Here is a 26,485-nt window from a genome sequence, read left to right on the forward strand (position 1 = left end):
ATCCTCAAATACAACATGGAGAACACCAACCCAATCACACTTGATGGCGAAACTCTGAAAGATGTGGAATCATTCACATACCTGGGATGCATCATTGATGAACAAGGAGGATCTGATGCATATGTGAAGGAGAGGGTCGACAAAGCAAGGGCAGCATTTCTACAATTGAAAAACATATGAAACCCAAAACAACTGTCAAATAATTTCAGAGTGAGAATCTTCAATACGAACATCAAGACAGTTCTATTGTACGGAGCTGAAACTTCGAGAACTACGAAAGTCATCAACCAGAAAGTACAAGTTTTTATAATCAGTTGTCTGCTCAACATACTCAACATTCACTGCACGGACACTATCAGCAACAGCGTTTTATAGAAGAGGACAAACCAGCTTCCAGCTGAAGAGGAAATTAGAAAAAGTCACCAAACCGCATCATGAGGCAATCCCTCACTTGGAATCCGGAAGGGAATTGGCAAAGTGGAAGGCTAAAGAACACATTACTCCGGGAAATAGAAGCAGATATGAAAAGGATGAATGTTAACTAGAAAGAACCGATTGCATTTGAAGCGAAAAGTACTGGGTTCGAGTCCCATAGTGTACATCAACTCTCTGAGGTGCAGGTACATCCGACTGACTAGTCCCAAATAGGATGAAACGCGCTTCCTGGATTCTACTGCTAGCCAGTATCCATCTTTGCTTACAATGCTTGTGAATTAAGTCTATATCGAGGCAATACACACAGTATGCACATATGCCAATTAAAGACTGACCAGTTGCAGTCCTAAAACATCAATGGGAAGATTCAAACAAACTACTAAGTGAATGTCATCGAGAATATTTCGTTTATCGAAAAAATTTAGTTGAGCAAATAATTCCTTCTAATAATCTTATCATTAGCGTCCATTGGCGTCATATTCGACACTGCTTACAAATAAAACCTTATTGTTATATTTCCATCATTAAATTATGACATTATATGTAGTTGTTATTACGGGTTTCAGATTGCAAATGCAATGAAAGACTTCATTATATATGTTAGCATATAGTTACAATATAAGAGTAGCATTCCTTAAGAAGAGGAAACAAATAGCAAGTATGAGATTCAGGTCACTCATCAATCAATAAACACTGTAAAATGAACCCTATAAACCAGTCAATTAGAAAAAAGACAAATTACTCTATGGTCAAAGCTGACAAATAAATAAAAATGAAAATCATTTAAACGTTGGTTACTTCAAAGAAGTACAGGCTTTGTAGAATTATTAAATAAGTTCAAAACCAGTAAGTTTCGGTTCACTTGTTTATGATTAAATTTTGTAAATTCTTTAATGATGTTAACTTCCATACTCTGGGGAACTATTTCATTAAGGGATAGAAATGATCATCATGAATGTTATTTACTAAAATATCAAATTATAAGAACCACTTTTCAAACATTGTTGACCTTTAAATTCTATTAGCATAAATAAAACATAAAAAACAGTAGATTAGGAAACCTTTAAAACAATTTTCAATACAAGTAAAGATGGTTAGTAGCTAGCAGTAGAATCCAGTTTGACTCGCGTTTCGCCCTATTTGGAACTCTTCAGCTGGATGTACCTACATCTCAGAGTTGATGTTCACTCTGAGACTCGAACTCAGTACCGTTCGCTTCAAACCCCATCGCTTTATCCACTCAACTACTAAGTCCTGATAGCCACTTGCTTGTGCAATGGGTTGAAGTATAAATTCACTTATTATTGTTTGTTTGTATCTTCCCATTGATGTTTAGGACTGCAACTGGTCAGTCTCTTATTGTTATACGTGCATATTGTGCGTACTGCCTCTATATAGCCTTAATTCACAAGCATTATAAACAAAGATGTATAGTGACTAACAGTGGAATGCAGTTTGACGCGCGCTTCGTCCTATTTGGGACTCTTCAGCTGGATATACCTACATCTCAGAGTTGATGTACACTATGGGACTCGAACCCAGTACTTTTCGCTTCAAATGCAATCGTGTTGTCCATGATTTACCACTCTATTTTTATCATTTATTTATACATTGATTAACTGATTGATAGAATTCAATGTTCAATGGATCCTTTTTTTATTTAGTTTTGATTAAAATTTGACTGATTCTTTTATTCAATAACCATAAAATGAAAATTATTATTATTAATTTTTTTTTATAACAAAAACACAAAAAAAATTGAAACGGATTTCAGACCATTAAAACGTTTAAAGAGCTCACCCTTTTTTTCCAAAAAAAATATAAAAAAATGTAACGGAAAATGCAAATTATTGTTGGTTTATTTAAAAATAAAAATTAATAATTTTAGACAGGTAAAATTTAAAAAAATTGATTATTTTCCATGGCAACAAATAAATGCTTTCTCTTTCTTTTTCTTTATTTGTGATTTTTAATATTCATTTAAACCATTGAATTTGTGATAATTGTTTATATAATAATGTGACTTACTATATTTAGTTACGCCTGTTATCCCTTGTGGAGGAGCATAGGACAATCACCATCAATCTCCATACAACACCGTCCTGGACAGTCCTTTACAGTTCTTTCCAGTGAACATTCATCCTTTTCATATCTGTTTCTATTTCCCGGAGTAATGTGTTATTTGGCTTTCTTCTTTTCCTCTTCCCTTCAGGATTCCATGTTAGTGCTTGCCTCGTGATGCACATTAGTGATTTCCTTAATGCATGTCCGATCCACTTTCAACGTCTTTCCTAATTTCCTCTTCAGATGGAAGCTGGTTTGTCCTCTCCCATAAAACGCTGTTTCTGACAGTAAACGTGCAGTGAATGTTGAGTATGTTGAGTAGACAACTGATTATAAAAACTTGTACTTTCTGGTTGATGACTTTCGTAGTTCTCGAAGTTTCAGCTCCGTACAATAGAACTGTCTTGATATTCGTATTAAAGATTTTGACTTTGGTATTGGTTGAGAGTTGTTTTGGGTTTCATATGTTTTTCAATTGTAGAAATGTGGTCCTAGATTTGCCAATCCTCGCCTTCACATATGCATCCGATCCTACTTGTTCATCAATGATGCTTCTCAGGTACGTGAATGATTCCACATCTTCCAGATTTTTGCCATCAAGTGTGATTGGGTTGGTGTTCTCCATGTTGTATTTGAGAATCTTGCCTTTGCATTTGTGTATGTTGAGGTCTAATGATGCACAGGTTACTACTACATTAGTTGTCTTCATCTACATTTGTTTGTGTGTATGAGATGGGAGGGCTAAGTCACTTGCGAAGTCCAAATCGTCTAAATGATTCTGAGATGTTCATTGTATTCCGTGCTTTCCCTCAAATGTCGAAGTCTTCATAATCCAGTCAATCATCAATATATATTTTGGTATTCTGATCAGTAACTTGTTGTATTTAAAATAATTTACAAACATGTATTACATAATGACAGATTACTCAAAAACACTGACAAAATTCATTCAGAAATCATATAGTACCTCAACATTGAAATGGCAGTGGAAACAGTTCTATCGTAAGAACCCTAATTATTTAATTCACCCTGTTGACTAGTGCTAATAAGCGTGAGACACCGGTTCATAACGCTTTGTCGATTATTACGAACTACATAACATCACAATAGTTTATTTCAAACCAACTATTAATAAAACAGTAGTCTGTAAATCAAAATCATATTGTAAGTATTATTTTTTGCTAGGTACTGACAACTCCGCCTGTAGCTCTTCTAGAATTACTGCCGGTCCCAAGCCCGGGTAAAGGAGGAGGGTTGAGTACGGGGTTAGCGACCTCAAACCGTAGAAGAACTAACTCTCTAAAAATACGCTAACCAGAAAAAACAACTCAAACCATTTAAACTCTACCCTAAAAGTTGAAGGAATAATTATGACGCCTCATGATGAAAACTGAGTTCCTTAGGATGTCACGAGGCCGATGCACCTTCTAACAACCAGAGCAACACTCTTTATAGGTACATGGAACGTCCGAACAATGTGGGAGACCGTGAAGACCAGTCAAATAGCAATGGAAATGAGGAGATACAAATTGGCAGTACTCGGAATCAGCGAAACCCATTGGAAACAAGTTGGATAAAAAAGGCTATATACGTGAGAGATGATGCTGTACTCCGGTCACGAAGGGCAAAATGCTTCACACATTCAGGGAGTTGCTCTAATGCTGTCCAGAGAAGCACAAAATGCACTTGTAGGATGGGAATCTCATGGACCCAGGATAATCAAAGCATCCTTCAAACAAAGATGGAGGGGATCACAATGAATGGTAACCAATGTTATGCACTCACAAATGATAGCAAAGACGACGATAAAGATCAGTTTTATGAGAGGCTGCAATCAATCATAGCTAAGTGCCCAGGAACAAACCTCACCATCCTGATGGGAGATCTAAACGCTAAAGTCGGAGTGAACAACACAGGATATGAAGAGATAATGGGACTAACTTCTAGTTCCCGAGAAAGAATATTTTACATAAAAATCACGATTTTTATGAAATCTAATCTTAAACGTTAGTTTTACCCAAAACGTTTTCGATGGAAAATATTCATTTAAAGTGATTAGTACTTAAGAAACACTATGTTTACATTCGCGATTTTAATAACTTAACAAGTTTATTCAACCAACTTATTTTTTCCTTGAATATTAGCTAAGTAGATAAAACTTTGGTGCTTGAGGTAAAAAGTATTGGTACGAATTCTTAATATGAAAATCATTACTGAGATCCAGATACATCCAGCTCACCAGTTCAAAACAGGAGAAAACGGGATTACAATATCTCGCGTACTAACCATACACCAAATAGACTACAATAAACTTGTGACTATAAACAGTGAGGAAGCAATCCCTTCAAGATGTACATCTGTCGAAACAGTCTTATCAATCGTAGTCCTGAATAGCAGGGACTGAAATAATTTAGTGGCATGGGATTCATTGAAATTGCCCAACACATCCAATGATTTTTTAAATTTAATTTGATACTTTGTATACTTATGTATTGAACAAACACCCCCTTAAATTTCCGAATATCATAACAGTAACTATTCACTAGTGTAGAATCAGTCCTGATTCATTTTTTCTTTACATTTTTTTGTGAAACCCAGTAATATGATCCTCGTTTATCCTTATGCTTTAACCAAATGTATCTTTTTTTGGAAAAAAGAAATTACATTTTCAAACTGGTGATAATTATGCTGTAAACACACGGAATAAAAGTAACAATCTGATGCTAATGATGTAATTCATATTTAAAAATGCCTTTGACCGAAATTATATTTTTAACGTCATGTTATCCTAAATTATTATAATTATTCACTCCAGGATCCTAAGGAAACAGATGGCGTATGAACCTGTTGTTGGTCATCGGCTACCATGGGACTGCATCTCCTTACACTACATTACTGCCTTGTGAATTAAAGCTTTAGTTCAAAGCCTCAGGGTGTGGCCCTCTAAGGAAACCATCTGCTACGGTTCTGATACCTGGGCAGTATCCCAACCCTCACACAAATCGAACGATTTATATGGCTCATATCTACTTGATGTTTCCTTGTACAGACGTTTATGTATTTAATGGGAGCTTTCGTTATTCATTAAGATCAGTTTTAAAACTAGCTCATAAAGAAAACTAACTCTAATAAATAATATATTACATTTAAATTTTAAATGCTTTTAGTTTAAATTAATTGATATCAGAATAAAAGAAACATTTCACAATCAACTAGGAAAATAAACCAACTAAATTTGAGGAAAACATTATCCTCAAACAAGTGAAATTAATGGTGGAGAAGATTTGTAGCTCAGGTGGGTGATTTTGATGTAGGTTTGTTCTGTGATGGTTTGGTTGTAGAGCTTTTATCGTCCTTCTGAACGACATCATCAGAACAAACTTCGGGTAGACTTCTACCCAAAGTGAAATTAATGCCACTGGAAAAATGTAGCACAGCATTTTACTTATGACCTACATCAACAACTAATGTTATGCTTTCCTCTATTTTATTAAAGTGAAAATTACATTACGAATCAAGGGTAAAATAATCTCAAATTCGATAAACTCTGTTGTTGCCTCTTTTTAATTCATTTGCTATGAATCTATATAACATTCCCCTGTGTATACTTCAGATACAACAGAATGAAAGAGAGAAAATTAGGTCAATATGAAAGTTGATCAGTATGATATTGTATGTATTCAGATAATAAGTTATTGGTTAATTGATATTTAATACTAAGTTCAATACATACAAATATGAATCTTAATCTGATTGTAAATAAATCATATAATGAGTGATGTATTCAAATATCAATTTGATATATTCCTATGGTCGAATAAATGCTTATCAATAGTCTTTGTGTTCTCACTACCTGTCAGATTCGGGTTCTACCTCTACCAATCACAACACAGTTAAGCATTCAACAAAACTAAAATTGGCGGACATAACAACGGGAAGTTGTGAAGGTCGTTAGATTTCTCGCTTAACACATTAACATCAATTAGATCCATTTAAATATGTATCTTTGGACGTCTGATACAAGTGCACTAGTCAAATATCACCATAATGATACGCTCACAAGTGAGCGAGAATTAGCCTTTTTGAATGGATGGCAGATCATTTGTTAAAATATATTTCTTTCCTTTCAAGAGGATGTATATATATATATATATATATATATATATATATGCTTTGAAGAACAGTATTGTTTGCCAGAAGAGCTCAATGGCTCACCTTAAGAGGCTGGTACTTCACCTTATACTTTGCTCTGATGGAAGACATAATACTCGACCGGATTTCAATCCATAGTAATGTTTCACATAATAACCCACCTCTGAGCTATTAATCACATGGTTTACTGATTTTTGGTATTCCGTTTAGTAAAACTTACCTCAAAATGTTTAAGTTGTGTTAGTTATAGTGTGACAAGAGTGGTCAGTTTTTATGTAACCAATGCAAGGACTACAAATGACTTCTGTCATGATTCTAGTTTTACGACTGCGTAAAGATTACGGACATACATTTGCTTACTTCATTATGTATGAATTTATCTATTCCATTAGGTATACTAATTGCTTGCATTCTTTAAATCTTATCTTTAAACATGCACTTTTCAGGTCCTGTGGTTGAAATTATAAAGTGTTACTCATCTGAATGATAAGGGATTAAGTTTGTTCTAATCGCTTGAAGAATTTGTGCAACAAATTCAACACAAAATACAAATTTATCCAAACCACTTGGGGTTTGTGAAAATCTAATGCTCTTTCACATTATAAAAGTTCGTTCAGTTGTTTAACTTGAATAGTTCCAGAGATATTGAGTTCTCTTCTCCTGATAAACGGAGTATTTTGCCGATTTTTGATATTACTGACTATTATGCCACAACGGTGCATTAAGAATTCAAACGTTCAAGAGATGATGCAATATTACATATTGTATTTCTTAAATTAATATACACACATTTGAACACTTTATTTTCATATCATGTTAACTTATAAGTTCATAAAAATCCTGATATGATTATACAACTTGGAACACAATTCAACCATAAGAGGTAAATATTACAGATTACTACTTTTGTCCTTCTTAATGACATTCCACCAGCTTATATAGGTCTTTTTTAACAACAGATGAAAATCCTCTGAAGTAAATACAGTGTATATTAGTAATGTACCAGACGTTTATCTCTAAGATTTCATTACTGAATGTGAATATGGTATCTTCAATAGTGTCACTCATGCATCAAAAACTGTTTGCTACCAATCTTATGTTTTGTGGAATTGGATTTAAACTAGTGAATACGGCCAATTGTTTCTTCTAATCTTATGAGGTGACGAATGCTAACACTGGGAACTTAGGTCTTTGTCTAAATGAATCTCATCTTTATATTAGGAAGTTTCATTGAAAAAGACGTAAACGGAACCAGGATGGAATACTTTTTTTAAAAATTAGTAGTATCAAAATGTATTTTTTTTAAAAAAAAGCATCCTTTGATGGTTTATTCATTGATTGAACTTTTGTTTTATTTAACAGTATAAATCGACTTATCAATATACAATTTTTTTCTTTTGTTTTAATTCCCGCCTTTGATTTTCTTATTTATAAATGAGATGAATTTTGAAAGATTTATTCAGCATCTTTACGTCTTCTTGATCTACTCTTCTTTTCCGAACAATTACTTAATGAAGAATAATAATGATTTAAAGTAAGAAATAGAGTAGTTGATTATTGCAAGTTAATAAACATAAACATTTAAATTGAAATCCTTAATAAATAGAGATGGATGGTGGCTAGCAGTGGAATTCAGGACTTGCATTTAGCCCCATTTGGGGCTCGTCATCTGGATATATCGGAGTCTCAGAGTTGATGTTTACTTCGGGACTCGAAGCCTTAATAGGATGAAACGAACGTTCTGGATTCCACTACTAACCACACTCTTTGCTTATAATCCTTGTGACTTAAGGCAATATCGAGGTAGTCCGCACAGGGCCCACATATGCTAATCAGAGACTGATTAATTGCAATCCCAAACGTCGATGGGAAGACTCAAAAAGTAATACAAAAATGAATTGAAATTTTTAATGTCCAGGAATCTTTTGTTTATTAGTAACTGGATTCGACATAAAATTCAAACAGATCTAATGATAAGCTGTGGCTACAAGAATGAATCAAAACTAGATGCAGAGAGCATCACACTCATGAAATTAAATGAAAATCATTCACAACCGAGGAGGCTGAGATGTACTAAGTCATCGAATACATCCACACAGATTGCTGTCTGGAGTAGGAGCAGGCTGGTGGAAAGCTAAGGGGCCCATGAGGTCACTGAATGTTGGCCTGAGATATGTTAATAGATGCAGACTACTTGGTAGGGGTCTACGCAATAACGGCAACCAGTGATTGGAGATGTTGGATGGCATAGGTATGCTTTGATCCCTGTGATGTGGATCCACTTTCTGATAATCTACCCATATATCCCGATTTTTACGATTATTTAACAGTTTTTATTCAGTAAATAATTTCTCCCTTCCGTAATTATATTATTCATCTTTTTCTTACTTTTGCCGATGATCACATTGCTTGAGTATTTTTAATTATTTCATCTAGTTGTGTCTATGTGGTTCGGTAACTTGGACTGATGGACATATGTACCAGGTTCCTACGTAAAACAAAACCCAATTTAATGGCTTCTCATCGATCTTCTCCAACTATATTACACCAAATATGCTGCACCACAATGTTGAGTCATTTAAACTACTGACTACATTGCAACTTTATTGATTGAATTTGATCAACACTAAAGACTAGAGAATATGACATTAGTTACAATTCAGTGCTCAATTATAGTATTATTATTGTGCTGAAATCGGTTATAATTATGATGAATGTGGGCAGTAAATAACTAACTTCAACTATTTCATAAAGCCCCCAAGTTGAACAACGATACTGATGATGCAACCGTAAAACTTCAGCATTTTAATAAAAGATAATTCCATATCAATTTGTTTAGTACATAATAATAATAACAACTGGAAATGGAACTGGAACAGTGCTCCACCTGCTTGTATTTTGGAAGTTGAGTAGTAGGTAACACTACTCCTCAAGCAGAAAGCACAACTGAATGCACCGAATACTTTAAGTAAGTAAACGAGTTACGTTACATTACTTAGATTATTCAAATAATAGACTGTTGACCAAGCGTAGGTTCCGTTGAATATATTTCAGTGAAGTCATAAAAAGAGTGTTTACAATTAAATAGAAGCTTACTCGTATACGGCGCGAGTACCAGTTCGTGTTGCGTTTTCTGTAGGAGTTACTGGCGAGAGATCCATCATTGTTGAACACCTTCCATATTGTATTTTTACGGTCGAGTTCTGGAGCAGGGAGAAGATTATTCCGCCAAATTCAAGTGAAGTTTCATCTAAAAAAACATATATTACAATATAAATATGATACAGTCCAACTGAAATTATTCAAACTCTGCATATTTCAACTTTAGAATATACATACTACTGAGTGATGTAGGTAGATAAAAACTATTGCCCAATCTGTATTCCAAAATATTAAAAAGGTTGTAAGTGTTACCATGACTCGAGCTTCAATATATAAATAGTTATTCTTCTGATCAGCTATATACACTGATATAAATGGACGAAGTCAGAGCAATTCTATGATTATTTGGTGAAATCAATGAAAGATATTCTACTCCACTCGAGACTCATCAACTGGATGTACTTGTAGCCTATAGTTCATGTTCACAGTTGGATTCTGCCTCAGTATATCCCATTTCATACACCGTGATATCCACTGTGATACTTATTCTACATAGTTACTAACTTGTTCAATGAGTGTGATGTTCATATGATTATGTGTTATAACAATATATGTCTACCCACATAAATGCTGGGTTTTTTGTTGATCATGATTCACTGACTGGCTGACTAACTGATCATAATTTGCAACTGTTTGAATTATCAGAGAGGTATTTTGTGGAGGTTTTAGTAATTTTATAGTTGAATTCATGAGTCAATTGAAGCTGGTCCACCATGGAAAACCTGGAAACATTGGACGGCATTTTCGTTCTATTGTGGGACTCTTCAGCAGTGTGCATCCACGATCTCACCTCGCGCGCGAGCGCTTAACCTCTGGACCACTGAGCCCACCCACATCTAACGGTGTTAATGTCTAAATTCAACCAATCCACGAAATTGAGCAACCGTCCACCATTGTCTTCAGTGAGTTGATATCTCACAAGAGATCCGGTTGAACTCCACTGGTCAATGCTTCTCACTAGAACTCAAGGAAATATCACTTGAAGTCAGTCACTAATGAGTGCTCGCGCGCGTGACTGATATGTCCTGGGTTTCAATCTCATGAGGTGGGATCGTGGATGCGCACTGCATGAAGAGTCTCACAATAGGATGAAACGGCCATCCAATGCTTACAGATTTTCCATGGTTGTCTAGCTTCAATCGACTCATGGTTTCAACTATAAAACTGTTTGAATTATCGTATGATAAATTTTTGTGGTCAGTTTGCAATCAATGTTTGGCAATAGAAAAAAGCGAACGATAATTATAAACTGCTGTAGGATTAGTAAAGTTCTTTAGTTTCATTTATTGCAAAAGCAGACAATGTATCGACTCACAGTTACATTATCTGAGTTAGTCAAACCTACTACTAGTCAGATTCTAAGGTTGATTCGATTCTCATCGACTGTTGCAACAAGTTTGTCATTTGAATACGAGATATACAATGTTTTTGACTTCGATGCCTTATCGATTCGATTCAATGTTTGCACAAAATATACAAGTAAGTTTTAGTTGGGTATTATAAGAGGCTAAACGATTAACACTATTTGACATAAACTGATCGCACCAAAAAAAATTAATAATTTGATTTATAATGTTTCAAGTTATCCCGTTTTTAATATTCTTGACTGACTTACGATCATCCCTAAATGATGAATCCGAAAAATGACGAAACCCGTGTCCTATGTTCTGTAGCTAACCACATTTTATCTATTATTTTAAAAAACATAGTTTTCATACTCTCCTTATATCATGAATGTGTATGAAATGGAAAGAAAATGGTTTTAAATAGGTCACCGAAGCGTAATCGAATTCTCTATCTAAGCATGTGTTATAACTCACTTGGTTTATGATCTATCAATGGGACTTTTTCTACAACAATTTGCATCATTACGACATTGCATAAACTTAAGAACAATGAACCGGTCAAAATGATGCCATTCATCCTTAGAATTTCTAAAAGAGATATCAGTAATAATAATAACATTAATAAAGTATGATTAAACACATGGGTGTTTCAATTAACTGTAAGTGTTTCGTAACTATTTAAAATAATGACTTGAAATGAATGTATAAAGTTAAAGAGTGACTTTAACTAACCAAACATTTAAACGTGTTATTAATGGTAATACATTTATTAAAATATGTGGAAATTTTAATAACTTATATAAACTACTGTATAATGAATAACCAATTAGTATCTTAAGCAAAGATAGATAGTGGTTAGCAGTGGAATCCAGGACGCGCGTTTCGTCCCATTTGGGACTCGTCAACTGGATGTATCTGCATCTCAGAGAGTTGATGTTCACTCTGGGACCCGAACTCAATACCTTTCGCTTCAAACGCCATCGCGTTATCCACTGAGCTACTGAGTCCTGATAGCCACTTGTTTGCGCAATGGGCTGTAGTATCTTGTTTGAATTTGAACTTTTCTTAAGGCAGTGGTTGGTTGAGGAGTGTATTTCAAATATTTTCAAAAGTTTATTTATTTATTTAAACACATAAATATTGGTACAAAAAAGCACCAGATATATATATGCGCCGCACAAATCCCATTTGATTTGTATGAGGGATATGATACTACCCAGGTTCCCAAACTGAAACAGGTGGTTTTCTTGAGGGGCCACAACCGGGGCCTTCGACCTAAAGGTCTGATCCACAAGGCAGTGGAGCATCGTGAAGAGATGCAGTCCCATGGTAGCCGGTGACCAACGATTGATTCATACGCCACTTGCTCCCTCAGGATACTGGAGCGAGTCCATGCGCACCATTGGTTTGGAATCAGGGTTTTCCAACTCTCCATCAACCTGGTTAAAGCACTGGACATTTGGTTTTCGTCCTCTCACTTTCGTAAACAACACCCGTGGTGAGAGAAGGAAGTGAGTAGGACTTCCCTGTCAGAGGCTATATAGGCGTGGTTATATGAAAGCATTTGGAGAGGGAGAGCGGACTCTCCCCACTCTCGTCCATATCAGGGCATTTGGGGGCATTTTCAAAAGTATGGCTTTAGTAACACAGAATCTGTACATTTTTGTACTTTTCCAATTAAGTCTAATAATAATATAAAGCACGTTATTGCATTTGAACACTAATATAAATTACAAAGATACTTACGTTTATAAAATATAATGAAACGTAATTTGGCAAGAAATATATTTATATATATATATATATAAAGTTCATACCCATCGATTTACCGTCTATGTAGAAGAATGACAGTAATGTTTGCATTGACTTACATTCAATGACAGGAATATGCTCTGTTCATATATCGAATGACAGAAGATCAAGAGATTCAGTATATATCCAAAATAAGTAGCTCGTTTGAATAAGTTAGATGTTATTATAAATCTAAATTATCATTTAATCAAGATATTTCCTTTATGATTGTAATACAGTGCAATCCAAAGGAGCCATTATAGTCTGATGGTGTTAAAAAGATTACTGAATTTCTTAGTTCACACCATGGAATAATCTTGGTTAAACAACCGTTGATAATCGGGAAGCCCTAAATAACTGTTCCATCCTGTTATGAGATTCTTCATCACCTTAAAACAAAACATCTTAAGTCCAATCCTAATGACATGACCGTGGATGCATACTGCTGATGAACCCAATACTATGACAAGTCAGCTTTTTATTGTCTTCTTTTTACGCTTTTGAAATTTTATATTCATGAACAATAATTTTTTTCTGTCCGTCAAAAGTTATTATTCGTGTAATTCTTATCACAGACAAGGATGATGAAATATATGTTAATAGATTATAAAATTTCCTATTTCCTAAAAACTTAGTATTTAACTAGTGTACAATCCATGCCATTTTTTTAAATTAAAAGACTAATAATCATAAGATTTCACTTGGTATTGTTTGTTCGAATCATCCCATTGATTTTTAGGACCGCAATTGATCAGTCTCTGATTAGCATATGTGCATACTGTGCGTATTGCCTCGATATAGCCTTAGTTCGCAAGCATTATAAGGACGAAACGCGCATCCTGGATTCCACTGATAGCCACCACATTGCACAAGCAAGTGGCTAACAGGACTCAGTAACTGAGTGGATAAAGCGATGGTGTTTGAAGTGAAAGGTACTGGTTTCGAGTAGTGGAGTGAACATCAACTCTGAGATGCAGGTACATCCAACTGACGAGTCCTAAATAGAACGAAACGCGCGTCAAACTGGATTCCACTGCTAGCCACTGTCCATCTTTCCTTATAATCATAAGATTGTTTTTCTTATGATTACAATATGAATTTGCATTTAAATAACTAATAATGCATTACTTATGGATAAACAGATTTGAAGTTTGATTAAGTATATAACTTAAATCCCCCAGAATTATAGAATATAAACAAGAGGTTTAATAATCCATACAATATGAATGATAGATTTGTTTAGATTGCTTGAATATTGATCATAATTTAGATCAAATTATCAAAATGTTATGACACCAAAATTGTTCCCCTTTTTTGAATGTTTCATACTTGAAAGTTAATCATATTAGTTGGATTAGGGGATGTTTTGGAAAAAATATTCTATAGCTTCATTAAATCAGTCGTAGATAACTTGAAATTAAAGCTACGCTATAAATGAGCAATTATATAACGAAAAGTTTGTTTTTTTTCATTTAGAACAAATTTGTGGTTGATATTCCATATTATCCTAAAACTGCGTAATTTGTTCGTCCTGATAACCGTTACTCGATAACGCCCCAATAGTGTATAAATTAGAAGGCCAATACGGAGTGTTGATTGCGTTTATTATTGAACCACTCACAAATATCCAAAATTACAGGCACGTTAACCAAGCATGAAAGAGTAGTGCCTCAAAGCAAGCGAGTGATCGAGTCAATGAACGAGTGTGCGAGTCAACGTGTCAGTGAGTAAGCGAGTCAGTGAACAGGATTAAGATGTACATATATATACATAGTGAAATGAACGAATCATCGAATCAATTAAGCGACTAATAGTAAGACTAGCAGAATGAATATATGAGTAGGCAGTAAACAATGCTCAAGCGTACATAACAAATGTACAATAGTATAGATAGGTTGTTATTGTACCAATAACTCTGTCCGTTAAATAAGTTAGCAAAAAAGCTTAACCACATTAGATATGAACAAACTCAATTGTACGTGATCTGCTATAAATTAATATAACGATGCTTTGATTTATTTATGAAATGAGTCAATTTTTTTCTCTATGTCAACTATTGAATATTCATAAATGGAAGATTATCTGAAAGAAAACTTACACACTACTTAAAATAATTCCATAATCTATTTCATTTTATTATTCACAATGACTTAGTTTGAAATACAACCATTGAATTATATGATTTCCTTGATTCAAGACTAACTTTCAATGTAACAAAAGCTTTTTTGTTCAAGTTAATGCAATATACATTAACATCAGGTTCATAACTGTTATATTTAGAGCTTTGATTCTTGCTATGCCGCGTACTACTAGACTACTTGAACGATCGAACCCGCAACATCGTAAGAGAGAAGACAGAAGACTAGTAAGTAGAAATCCTATTCCCCAAACAGTGTCAAATATAGTACAAAAATCTCATGTATTTATAGTTTTTTTTAACTGAAAGTAAATCATCATTTCGCACAGCCAATGGGCATATAGGGGGTTCTTCTTATTCATCCAATAGGGAAGCTACACGTTGACATTTTAGAATGTTTCCCTAGATGTGATTGAATGGAATGTCTTCGGCTCTTTCTGGGCTTCTTAAGGCTTCCTTGAGTTTACCAACAAGCCATTCTTACTATAATAATGACAAAATTTCATACAAAATGAATAGCTATATTTTAGGTCATTTAGGAAGCTTCTAGATCAAACATAACTTCCGTAGAATCTTTGTCACATCATAATTTTTTTTGTGAAAAATATTATACTTTTGTCTTTTTTTCCTAGACATTCATCATTATAAAATTATTTTATTCGGTATTGATTACAAATAAAGAAATGAAATATTCTGCAATCTTTTAACGATACCAAGTAACTGAAGACAGTTTTCATCATTTACAGTCAGTCACAACGTAGAACTTCGTACGTACGTACATCAGTTCGAAATGCCATACCATATTAGCACAGAGATGCAATTGTCGATTCAAATCCCACAGTAATAGAAGTAGTAAGAGTATAAGCATTATGTGAAATGTTAGGGTTTGAAGATGTTATTGGAGGAGTATAATCCAATGAAATAAATTTGGAAAGAGAAAAAGATAGAGACATGAAGAATCTGGAAGATTAGAATTTGGTAGAACACAAAGAGTGGATGTGTTGCGTGTCCCAAATACGGCTTGCCAATTATGTTGCGTGTTCGCTAGTCGGGATTACCAATTCTGTTGTAGTAGCTTAAATCTGATTCCTTTTTGATCGTACGTACTGTCTATCCTCGTATGTAATAAATGACTTTATCCGCGTTGGTGAATAACGGAGTTAAATACGTCAAATACGAGAATGGATTTAGAATACATATAATTTCTACACTCATTGGTTTGGCCAGGGAATCGGAGTGATGAAGCGAATAGATGAGAAAGGAGCAAAATGACGCGCATTGGAGACGGCGGGGAAGCCAATTCATTTTAAGCAAGCGTTAATCAACATTTATAGCCAGATAAAAATGAATGACAGACATATGATGAATAGGATACGAAGTGTGCATACATATGCGCTCATATAAAAATGTAGTCAAGGTTAATAAGCGAATAATTAACAAGATCAAAATATGACTCATAATGGACAGGCGAATTGGCTTGGTCAGAAGCTAGAATAAAGTATATGGGCTTAACATGTAAGCTGGTACTACAGATGCACCTACACCATTGCAAACGATTTTGAGCAATTCATTCAAGGTTTCTACCCATCGATCGCTATCGTCTCGCGGATCCCAACCACTTAGTCTACACCTACCAACATGGCTCAGTCCAATTGTCAGTGACTTCATGGATTTGTGCCACGTTTCGGTCTGGCCGCACCTAGCTTTCTTCCAACCTACTCCTACGCCATAAATCATTACATTTTGGGGCAGTCGGTGGTTGTACATACGTAATACGTGTCCCAGCCATCTCAATTGGTGAAGTTTCACTACTTTATCAATCGACTTGCCATCCTTAACTAGTACCTGTTTCCTAACAACTGCATTACCTACTCGGTGGTCCCAGGATATACGAGCAATGCTTCGAAGACACCTATGATTGAATACTAGTAGCCTACGAATATCCTCTACTCTTATCGGCCATTTTTCACTGTCATAAAGTAGGACAGAACGAACTGCTGCACAGTAAACCTGTCCTTTGGTTGCTAGATAGATATCTCGCCTACGCCATCATGTACAGATACCAGATGAAAAATTCTAAAAGACATTAGAGAACAAAACGAATAAATTAATTGATTGATTGTTTTTAATCGGAAACATGAATTTTTTATAGCATATGGTTTCGGTCATATATCATATGCTGAATTTCATTTCAGTAGTGATATTTTAATGTATTATGAAAAAATGCTTACTAATTATCAAAAATATTTTACCATACATGGATACGAAATAGAATAAAATGCAATAAAACATGTCTATTCATTGAGGTAAACTGATATTTTACGTCACTTATTGTAGACCTGTGATTTTATTGAAAAATACCAAAAATTTTGGCAATCTGTATACGATTAATTAAGATTACTGACTATTTGTATAGTGAAAATATCTTTAGGAAATTGAAACAAAACCAATATTGCAAGATAAGCAAAGATGGATAGTGGCCAGCAGTGGAATCAAGGACGTGGGTTTCGTCCTATTTGGGACTCGTCAGCTGGATGTACTTACATTTCAGAGTTGATTTTCACTCTGGGACTCGAACTCAGTACCTTTCACTTCAAACGCCATCGCTTTATCCACTCAGCTACTGAGTCCTGATAGCTACCTGCTTGTGCAATGGGGTGAAGTTTGAATTCACTTATTATTGTTTGTTTGAATAAGAGACTGACCAGTTGCAGTCCTAAGCATCAATGGGAAGATTCAAACAAACAATACTGAGTGAATTCAATATTGCAAGACGCTTAGTTCCTGGTTTCGATATTAATTTGAAACAAAATATACGTAGTGTTTGTTACCAATTCGTTTTTCCTTGGTTTCTATCAACTTACATGTTGTGAAATGATAAATTATCTCAATGAGAAGTTTCATTTGAATTGTCTGTTCCGTTATCTGTTTATTTTTCGGTCTCCATCTGAATAATATGAAACCTTACACTTCTAGTAGAAGTGAAGTGTTTGAATTTCTCCGCTTGTGGTTAACACCTTGTCCTGTACACCTCGATGTTGATTGGTTCTTGTTAACCTTAAATCTATCATATGAAGAAATTCAAACACTTCACTTCTACCTGAAGTTTTTGCTGATGATGTTGTTCAAAAGGACGATGAAAGCTCCACGACATAACCATCCAACTCAGAGAACGAAACTCTATCAAAATCATCCACCTCAGCTATAAACCTTCTACATCATCTCAAGATACATATTTCTCTTTAAATAAACTAATGAACATGTTTAAATAATGATTTGAAAATGATGCTCTTTGATAAAATAGATCATTCGTTAAATAAACCATAACATACAAAATAAATGAAAAAAGAACCTAATAAAAACACTTTTATTATTAAAATCTTTGAAATATCAGTCTTAAATTACATTTCTTGATTTATTTCGAGACTTAATAAACCATTTAAGAATTTTCGTCTCAATTAGAGCGAATAGTTTCATCACAGTATTTGAGCGCCAAGTTGATGTAAGACATTAAATAGGTAGAATATATTTGTAAAATCTCAGCAAATGAATTTAAAGTAAATCCAACATATTTCCTTGAAAAAGCTTAGACCAGATTACTAGGAGAAAAGTTGGATTTACTTCAAATTCATTCGCTGCGATTTTACAAACAAATATATTATTCCTACTTAATAGACCAGTTTCATTTAAAAGGTTTTGCTACTATTACCTGATACATGAAACTATAAATTTAATTCACTTAGTATTGTTTGTTTGAATCTTCCTATCGATTTGTTAGGACTGCAACTGGTCAGTCTTTAATTGGCATATGTGCATACTGTGCGTATTGCCTCAATATAGCCTTCATTCACAAGAATTATAAGCAAAGATGGATAGTGGCTAGCAGTGGAATCCAGAACGCGCGTTTCATCCTATTTCGGACTCGTCAGCTGGATGTACCTGTATCTCAGGATTCAGTAGCTGTGTGGATAACACGATGGCGTTTGAAGCGAAAGGTACTGGGTTCGAGTAGTGGAGTGAACATCAACTCTGAGATGCAGGTACATCCAACTGACGAGTCCCAAATAGGACGAAACGCACGTCCTGGATTCCACTGCCATCCACTATCCATCTTTGTTTATTAGTTTAATTATTTTTTTGTTTGTTTGTTCCATGATATGTATTTTGATCCATGGAATATAGTCATCTTTAACCCTTATAAAGTAAACAAAAACAAAAACTTGATTTCCTTGTAGAATTTAAAAATATTGTGAAATTGTTTATGTATCGTACTTTCAGTCTAAATCAACTCATTAGCATAAGATTTTCGCATAAATTATGTCATAACTATAAATAAATTAGAGTAACTTTAATCTTACTATTAATCAAATCATAATACTTTACAGTTCAATCTATCAAGTTTTGTTTTCATTATGTATTGACTGTAATTTATTTGACAAAAATAGGTTAGAATATGTCATATTATGTTGTTCTATACAGTTAGATACTTCCGTTTCTCATTAGTTCCATTAACAATCTGTTTTGATTAGGATTTAGTATTTGAAATTAAGCAATTTTTAAACCTTTTACTTACAACTAAACGTGAATATAATCAGAAGAGGTTTTTTTGTGGAGATATAGTATTTTCATAGTTGAAAGCATGAGTCAGTTGAAGCTAGACCACCAAGGAAAACCATAAGGAAAAATCATATGCTCACTAGTGACTGGCTTCAAGAGGTAATTCCTGGAGTTCTAGTGAGAAGCAGTAACCAGTGAAGTTCAAACCACGTCTGTTGTGAGATAGGAACTCACTGAAGACAATCGGTGAACGGTTGCTCAAACTTCGTGGATTGGTTGAAGGTAGACATCAACACCGTTGGATGTGATGGGCTCAGTGGTCTATCGGTTAAGTGCTCTGGCGCGAGACTGATAGTTCCTGGGTTCGAATTTCGTGAGGCGCGATCCTGGATGCGCACTGTTGAGGAGTCCCACAATAGGACGAAACGGCTGTCCAGTGCTTCCAGGTTTTCCATGGTGGTCTAGCTTCAATTGACTCATGATTTCAACTATGAAAATACTGAAATCTCCACAAAAATCCCTTCTGATTACAAAGTAACTTAATGTTCTATTCTTTTGTTTCACGTAAATGATGTTACACACTAATAGCCCAAATAGCTCAGCTGTAACATCTTTAACTATAAAAGTGAGTATAATGGATTCGAATCACATAGCTAGAATCGTTTTTTTACAGGATTGTAGATACTCTATGCTAATGAGTGTAAACTAGAACAAAACGGATTGTCCTGGGCTTCCTAACGATAAAAAGCTTCTCATTATTAAATGTCAACCTTTCTGTCAGCTTAATAATAATAACTCATGAAACTTTTTCACAGCTAAATTAAATACTGTTTCTCATTCACAGTCACATTACATACAGTAGACAAATGTAAATAAATGGTGAGTAACACCTTGACTTTACTTCATACACATTATTCTTTATACATTAGGTTTCAGATAAAGAAAATAAACTTGATAAGTATAATTTTTTACACAAAATTTAAGTATAATGTTAAGCTACTAAAAATATCTTGGTTGAATTTAGAAATAATAATTGACTGTAAAACAGCTATGAAATTTGTTCCCTTTTTACTATGGCTTATAATAATTTCTCATCTGTATCATATTAATTAGCGTTAAATAACCACAGGAGATTTGAGATATCTGATTCAACTACAAAGTTTGTCAACATGAGCTGGAAAGTAAAATTGTCATGTCCTTGAATATTTCCCAGTTTCCCGATAATCCGAAAACTAAGTTTTCACTCCGAATCATATGGAATGACGCTTTCATCTTTCAGCATCTCTCTCAATCTATAGACTGAATTATGTAAAACCCAGCAAACTACATGATTTAATAATTAATTTTCTTATATAGTTAAGATCATGAATCAATTGAAGCTAGACCACCATGAGAAAACTGTAAGAGTTTGATAACCGTTTCCGCCTACTGTGGGACTCCTCAACAGTGCACATCCACTATCCCGCCTCACGAGATTCGAACCCAGGAACTATCAGTCTCGCGCCAGAGCACTTAACCGATAGACCACTGAGCCCATCACATCCAACGGTGTTGATGTCTACCTTCAACCAATCCACGAAGTTTGAGCAACCGTTCACCGATTGTCTTCAGTGAGTTCCTATCTCACAACAGACGTGGTTTGAACTTCACTGGTTACTGCTTCTCACTAGAACTCCAGGAAATATCTCTTGAAGCCAGTCACTAGTTAACGCTCGCGCGTGTGACTGATAGTTCCTGGGTTTCAATCTCGCGAGGCGGGATCGTGGATGCGCACTGCTGAGGAGTCTCGCAATAGGACAAAACGGCCGTCCAATGCTTCCAGGTTTTCCATGGTTGTCTAGCTTCAATTGACTCATGGTTTCAACTATAAAACTGTTTGTTTTATCAAATGATACATTTTTGTGGTCAGTTTGTCATCAATGTTTGGCAATAGAGAATGATGGATGTTTATCCTCTACTCTAATCGGGTCATTTGATTCTATTTGTTTCCGTAACCATTTTGGTACATGTGTGAACATGTTTATTTAAAACAATATAATCCATTACACTGTAAATTAAAAATGATCGTACTTGACAAAAAAACGGAGATAAAAAAAGAAATAGATGAATTGATTTAGATTAAATAAGTGAATTTGTTCCATTTTAAAAATGAAACTATGGTAGAAAAAAAAGAAAAGAAAAGAAAAACACCCTATTTACATTCTTGTTACTTTTATTATTGACGAACTGTATTAAAAATTGAATATAAAAAAGAAAGGAAGAACGAAAGAAGAAATGAAGGAGAGTTTACTATGCTTACTAAGCAATTATTGAAGAATTTACTTAGTATTGTTTGTTTGTATCTTTCCATTGATGATGTTTAGGACTGCAGCTGGTCAGTCTCTTATTGACCATATGTGTATACTGTGCGTATTGCCTCGATATAGCCTTAATTCACAAGCATCTTTGCCTTATAATTATTGAACAATTGAATACAAATCAAATTATTTGATTATACATACTCCATTGTAAATGATTCAATGGGGTTATTTTCGATTTCATTTTTTTTTCATATTTTACAACCATAACAACAGTGTTTATTTGAATCTTCCCATCGATGTGTTAGGACTGCAACTGGTCAGTCTCTAATTGGCATATGTGCATACTGTGCGTATTGCCTCTATATAGCCTTAATTCACAAGCATGGTAAGCAGATTAGTTAGGTTGACAAAGAAATCTCAACAACAAAAGAAAGGAGTTTGATAAAGTTAATCATAAAATTTCATTCTGAGTTAGAAATTACTAATCAGAAATTCATACCTAGAGCTCAAAAATGTTTAGAAATGAGTTGACTTATTAATTGAACTAAACACAGTCAAGTTTCTTTTAAAAACTTGATCAAACTATAAAGGATCATTATTTTAAATACTTCAGACCCATTTTTTCATCTCTTTATCCATTCAAAATATGTTCTTTCCCAAGTTCATTCTGTTAAACTATTGAAAATACCGGCTTTACTTATTAGTTACAATTTCTATAGCCACATACGATATTATCTTCATTTTTGTATCGTTGCTCACTTAATCCTTAGTCCTTCTTTCCTATATTGTCTTAGTTTTCAGTTGTATAATATATCCATTTGATAAAATGATGTTTTGGAGAGAACTGTGGTCTAAAGATTTAGAGGTATTTCTCTCTTACGCAACATCGCTAGAAAATCGCTGTTTTATAATTTACCACAGTCTGTGTAGTGAATACTAATAACAAGGTTGCTCTTATGTAATATGTATTGGAACGTGACATGGAAATTGTCACAGTCGACAGAGAGAAAGAAATGTTTCAGTTCATCCAAAATCATTATACAGGCAAAAACTTGGAGACTAGAAGAGAAGACGATGTAGAAATAAACGGAATTTCAGAACACACTGTAAGATACAAATAGATGACTGAAAGCTATGTGTACGTACTACATAAAAGAGGCTGAACCCACCTTCGTAATCCATGGCTACAGTTTAAACATCTTAGATATCGTGGCTATAACAAACGTGAAGTACTTATGTAACACATACACATTTCCTTCAGACATCTATTTGTATATTACAATGTGTTCTGAAATTCCGTTTATTTCTAAATCGTCTTCTCTTGTGGTCTCCAAGTTTTCGCCTATTAAGATGGCGCTAAAATATTTGAAAAACAACTATAATATATGCTTAAAATTTAAAAAACATAATTAAGATGTTTATATTATATAAGTTGTTATACATTGAGCACAGTTTTCGAAAACTTTGGAGTAGACTCTTATCACGGAAAGGGTTCATTAGAATGAGTTAGCAGGATAGTTGAATATATCAATGGTGAGTAAACAAAGTAATACATATAGTGTGACGACAACTTGTCTGTACGAAAATAATATCCTTCAAAGTATAGTACTTCTTTTTGACTGACAATTTTCAATCACATATGTGAACTTCATCAGCAGATGGGTTGCTCTTCACTGACGAATTTAATATTCAGTGACTTCATGTTTTTCGTTTTATATACATCAATAAAGAAACTCGACCAACGATTTCATTAAAATAATGATTAAAATTAGTAGTCTGTTGAAAATATTTGATAAATAGACCTGAGCTCAGACATTTTCTTCTATGCTAAAAGAGTTTCACAGTTCTTTAAATAGTCGTCACTGAACTGCAATTATAGTTTCGACTATAAAATTAAACATATCTGAGCAGCATCATTGATGAACACGGTGGATCAGATGCAGATGTGAGGGCGCGGATTGGCAAAGCAAGAGCAGCAAATTTACAATTGAAGAACATCTGGAACTCAAAACAATTGTCAACCAACACCAAAGTTAAAATTTTCAATACAAATGTCAAGACAGTTCTACTGTATGGGGCGGAAACATGGAGAACTACGAAATTCATCATCCAAAAGATACGGGTTTTTAAGAACAGTTGTCTACGCAAGATATTTCGGATCCGTTTGCCAGACACTATCAGCAACAAGCTACTATGAGAGACAAGAAACCAGATTCCAGTGGAGGAAGAAATCAGGAAGAAGTGCTGGAAGTGGATAGGACACACATTGATTAAATCACCCAATTGCGTCACAAGACAAGACCTCACATGGAATCCTGAAGGCCAAAGGAGGAGAGGAAGACTAAAGAACATATTAAGCGAAGAAATTGAGACAGACATGAGTAGAATGAACAAAAACTGGATAGAACTAGAAAGGGAGGTCCAGGACAGAGTGGGTTGGAGAATGCTGCTCGGCGGCCTATGCTCGATTGGGAGTAACAAGCCTAAGTAAGTATAAAATTAGACCTAAAAAATATTTTTAAATTGATCGAATATATTTTCGATACTAAAAAAGTACTCAGTAAAACTACTAGCATAAAAACAAATTAACTAATTTTTCACTTTAGTACAATTGTGACATACAAATGCTTCTTGTCATTTTGGAAAAAACAAAGTAGCCTTTTTTTTAAAAAAAATTCACTCTTGACACTTATACATCAAAATCTTCAAGCTTAATAAGGGAATAACTTGAGAAACATTAATATCAGGAAGCATACTGCTAAAATTACATAATAAAAAGGAGACAAAAATCATCTTAGTAATAAATAATAATAATAATAACTCCTCAATAAAGGTCACAAAAACAATAGTAGTTAAAGACTAATTTAACTCGAAGTGTTTTCACAACTAATATTCTAAAGTAAAAACATCCTCTAACATTTTCATTGTTTATTCATTAATATTTCTTCTGTACGCATAGCTCCGGTTTCTTCATCCTGATGGCTACCGCATCCGCCGTTTGAAGGACATTGGCCCATTTAGTACAAGCTGATCATAGTGCCAATATAAACCAATCCTTTTCAATTATTCATTAATACTAAATATTTCCTGTTTTGTTTTTAGAATGTTGAGAAATTTTATGATAATGTTTGCATAATCAGTTACAAACGTTTTTTTCATATTTACAAACTTAAATAAAACAAACAATAAATGACGTAAAATGATGTTGTGGTGCATAAATAAGTCAGTAAACATATTTTCCAAGTCACTGTTTTGAATGTAAAAACTCGAAAATGATGATCGCATAAAATTTCTCCAAAAGATATATCATTTCTCCACCACCCATTAATACCTGGTTAACAGTCCTAGCATTAATTAAAGTACTAGTAGTGTAGTATATAGAACACTATTTGAGGACAATCGAATGTATTTAAGCAGAAATTACAAACTCTCTCACTCAATTCTGATAACCATACAGTAAACAGTTAATTTGCAAAATAACAATCAATTGTTTCAATCTTCACTTTGCCTTCTGTAAATCTCAGTTCATCTTCTCTAATTTCATTGTTCATGCATTTTCCTACCAATTGCGCTTCATTTCAGTTCTTTCCTTATCGGTCTTCTGTCAAAATACATTCTATGTCTGACCATCACCATATACTACTTATATGGATATAAGTCGACCACACTACAGTAGAGACTCATAAACATATGTGGCTAGAGGATTTCAATGATTCTGATTGCTCATTGACCTTTTTTCCCTCCTGATTAATATTATTGGTTTTACATCATGCTACTTATTATAATTAAGTAGATTGAATTAATCTACAGTTCCTATGCTTTGAGTATTGTTATAAATGAAACAACAGTTTGACATCTAACTTCTTATTATGTGAGTTTATCCTCGTAATCCGTTGGGTTTTCACGACAGTATCCTGGTTTCCATATTTACATCACTCTTCACTACTTAATCCCTAATGAATTACTCACTAAATAGACTGTCTGATACATTTCTATTATAATCTTGCCTAGTATTTCAACGATATACTTAGTAATTCATTAAGCATCATGGGAATTTATTTCTTTGTAATTGGCTGAAATATATTCCTATTGCGTATGTTTTTGATGACTTTACTACTGCTTGGGCACAAAAGGATCAGAATTATTTATTAGCCTGAAGTTTATTTTGTTTCCCAGAATAGTTCCAAAATGTTTAAAAAAACCTCGTTATTTGATTTCGGGATTTTCACCATTCGTCTAACAATTAGGTATACAAAGCAAGATGATCAGTTTTACATAATGTCAAATTCATTAAATAAAGTTAACAAAAGAAAGTGTTAGTATGATAATTAGGAATATTCAAATTAATGTGTTAACTAATAGTTCACGAAACAGTGTCATTTATAGCAAATACAGATAGATGAGCATAAATGAACGTATTATATTTGTAATTCGTTATCAGCGGTAAAACAAGTACAGAAGAATCGACAGCTCGTATAAATACTACAGTTAGGTGTGGTAAATGACTACAGTCAAAGTGAGTGTGAATTATCCACGGAACG

The 26,485-nt window shown here is 34.1% G+C and overlaps 1 non-coding gene across 1 annotated transcript; it reads right to left on the reverse strand.

Moving 5' to 3' along the window:
* Positions 1-17,645: 17,645 nt before the first annotated feature.
* Positions 17,646-17,714, reverse strand: Smp_tRNA_00740_Gln_TTG.1.1. The gene has a single exon. It is a non-coding gene (tRNA).
* Between the last annotated feature and the right edge of the window lie 8,771 nt (positions 17,715-26,485).

Source organism: Schistosoma mansoni, assembly GCF_000237925.1.
Source record: "Schistosoma mansoni, WGS project CABG00000000 data, supercontig 0308, strain Puerto Rico, whole genome shotgun sequence".
Lineage (NCBI taxonomy): Eukaryota > Metazoa > Platyhelminthes > Trematoda > Strigeidida > Schistosomatidae > Schistosoma > Schistosoma mansoni.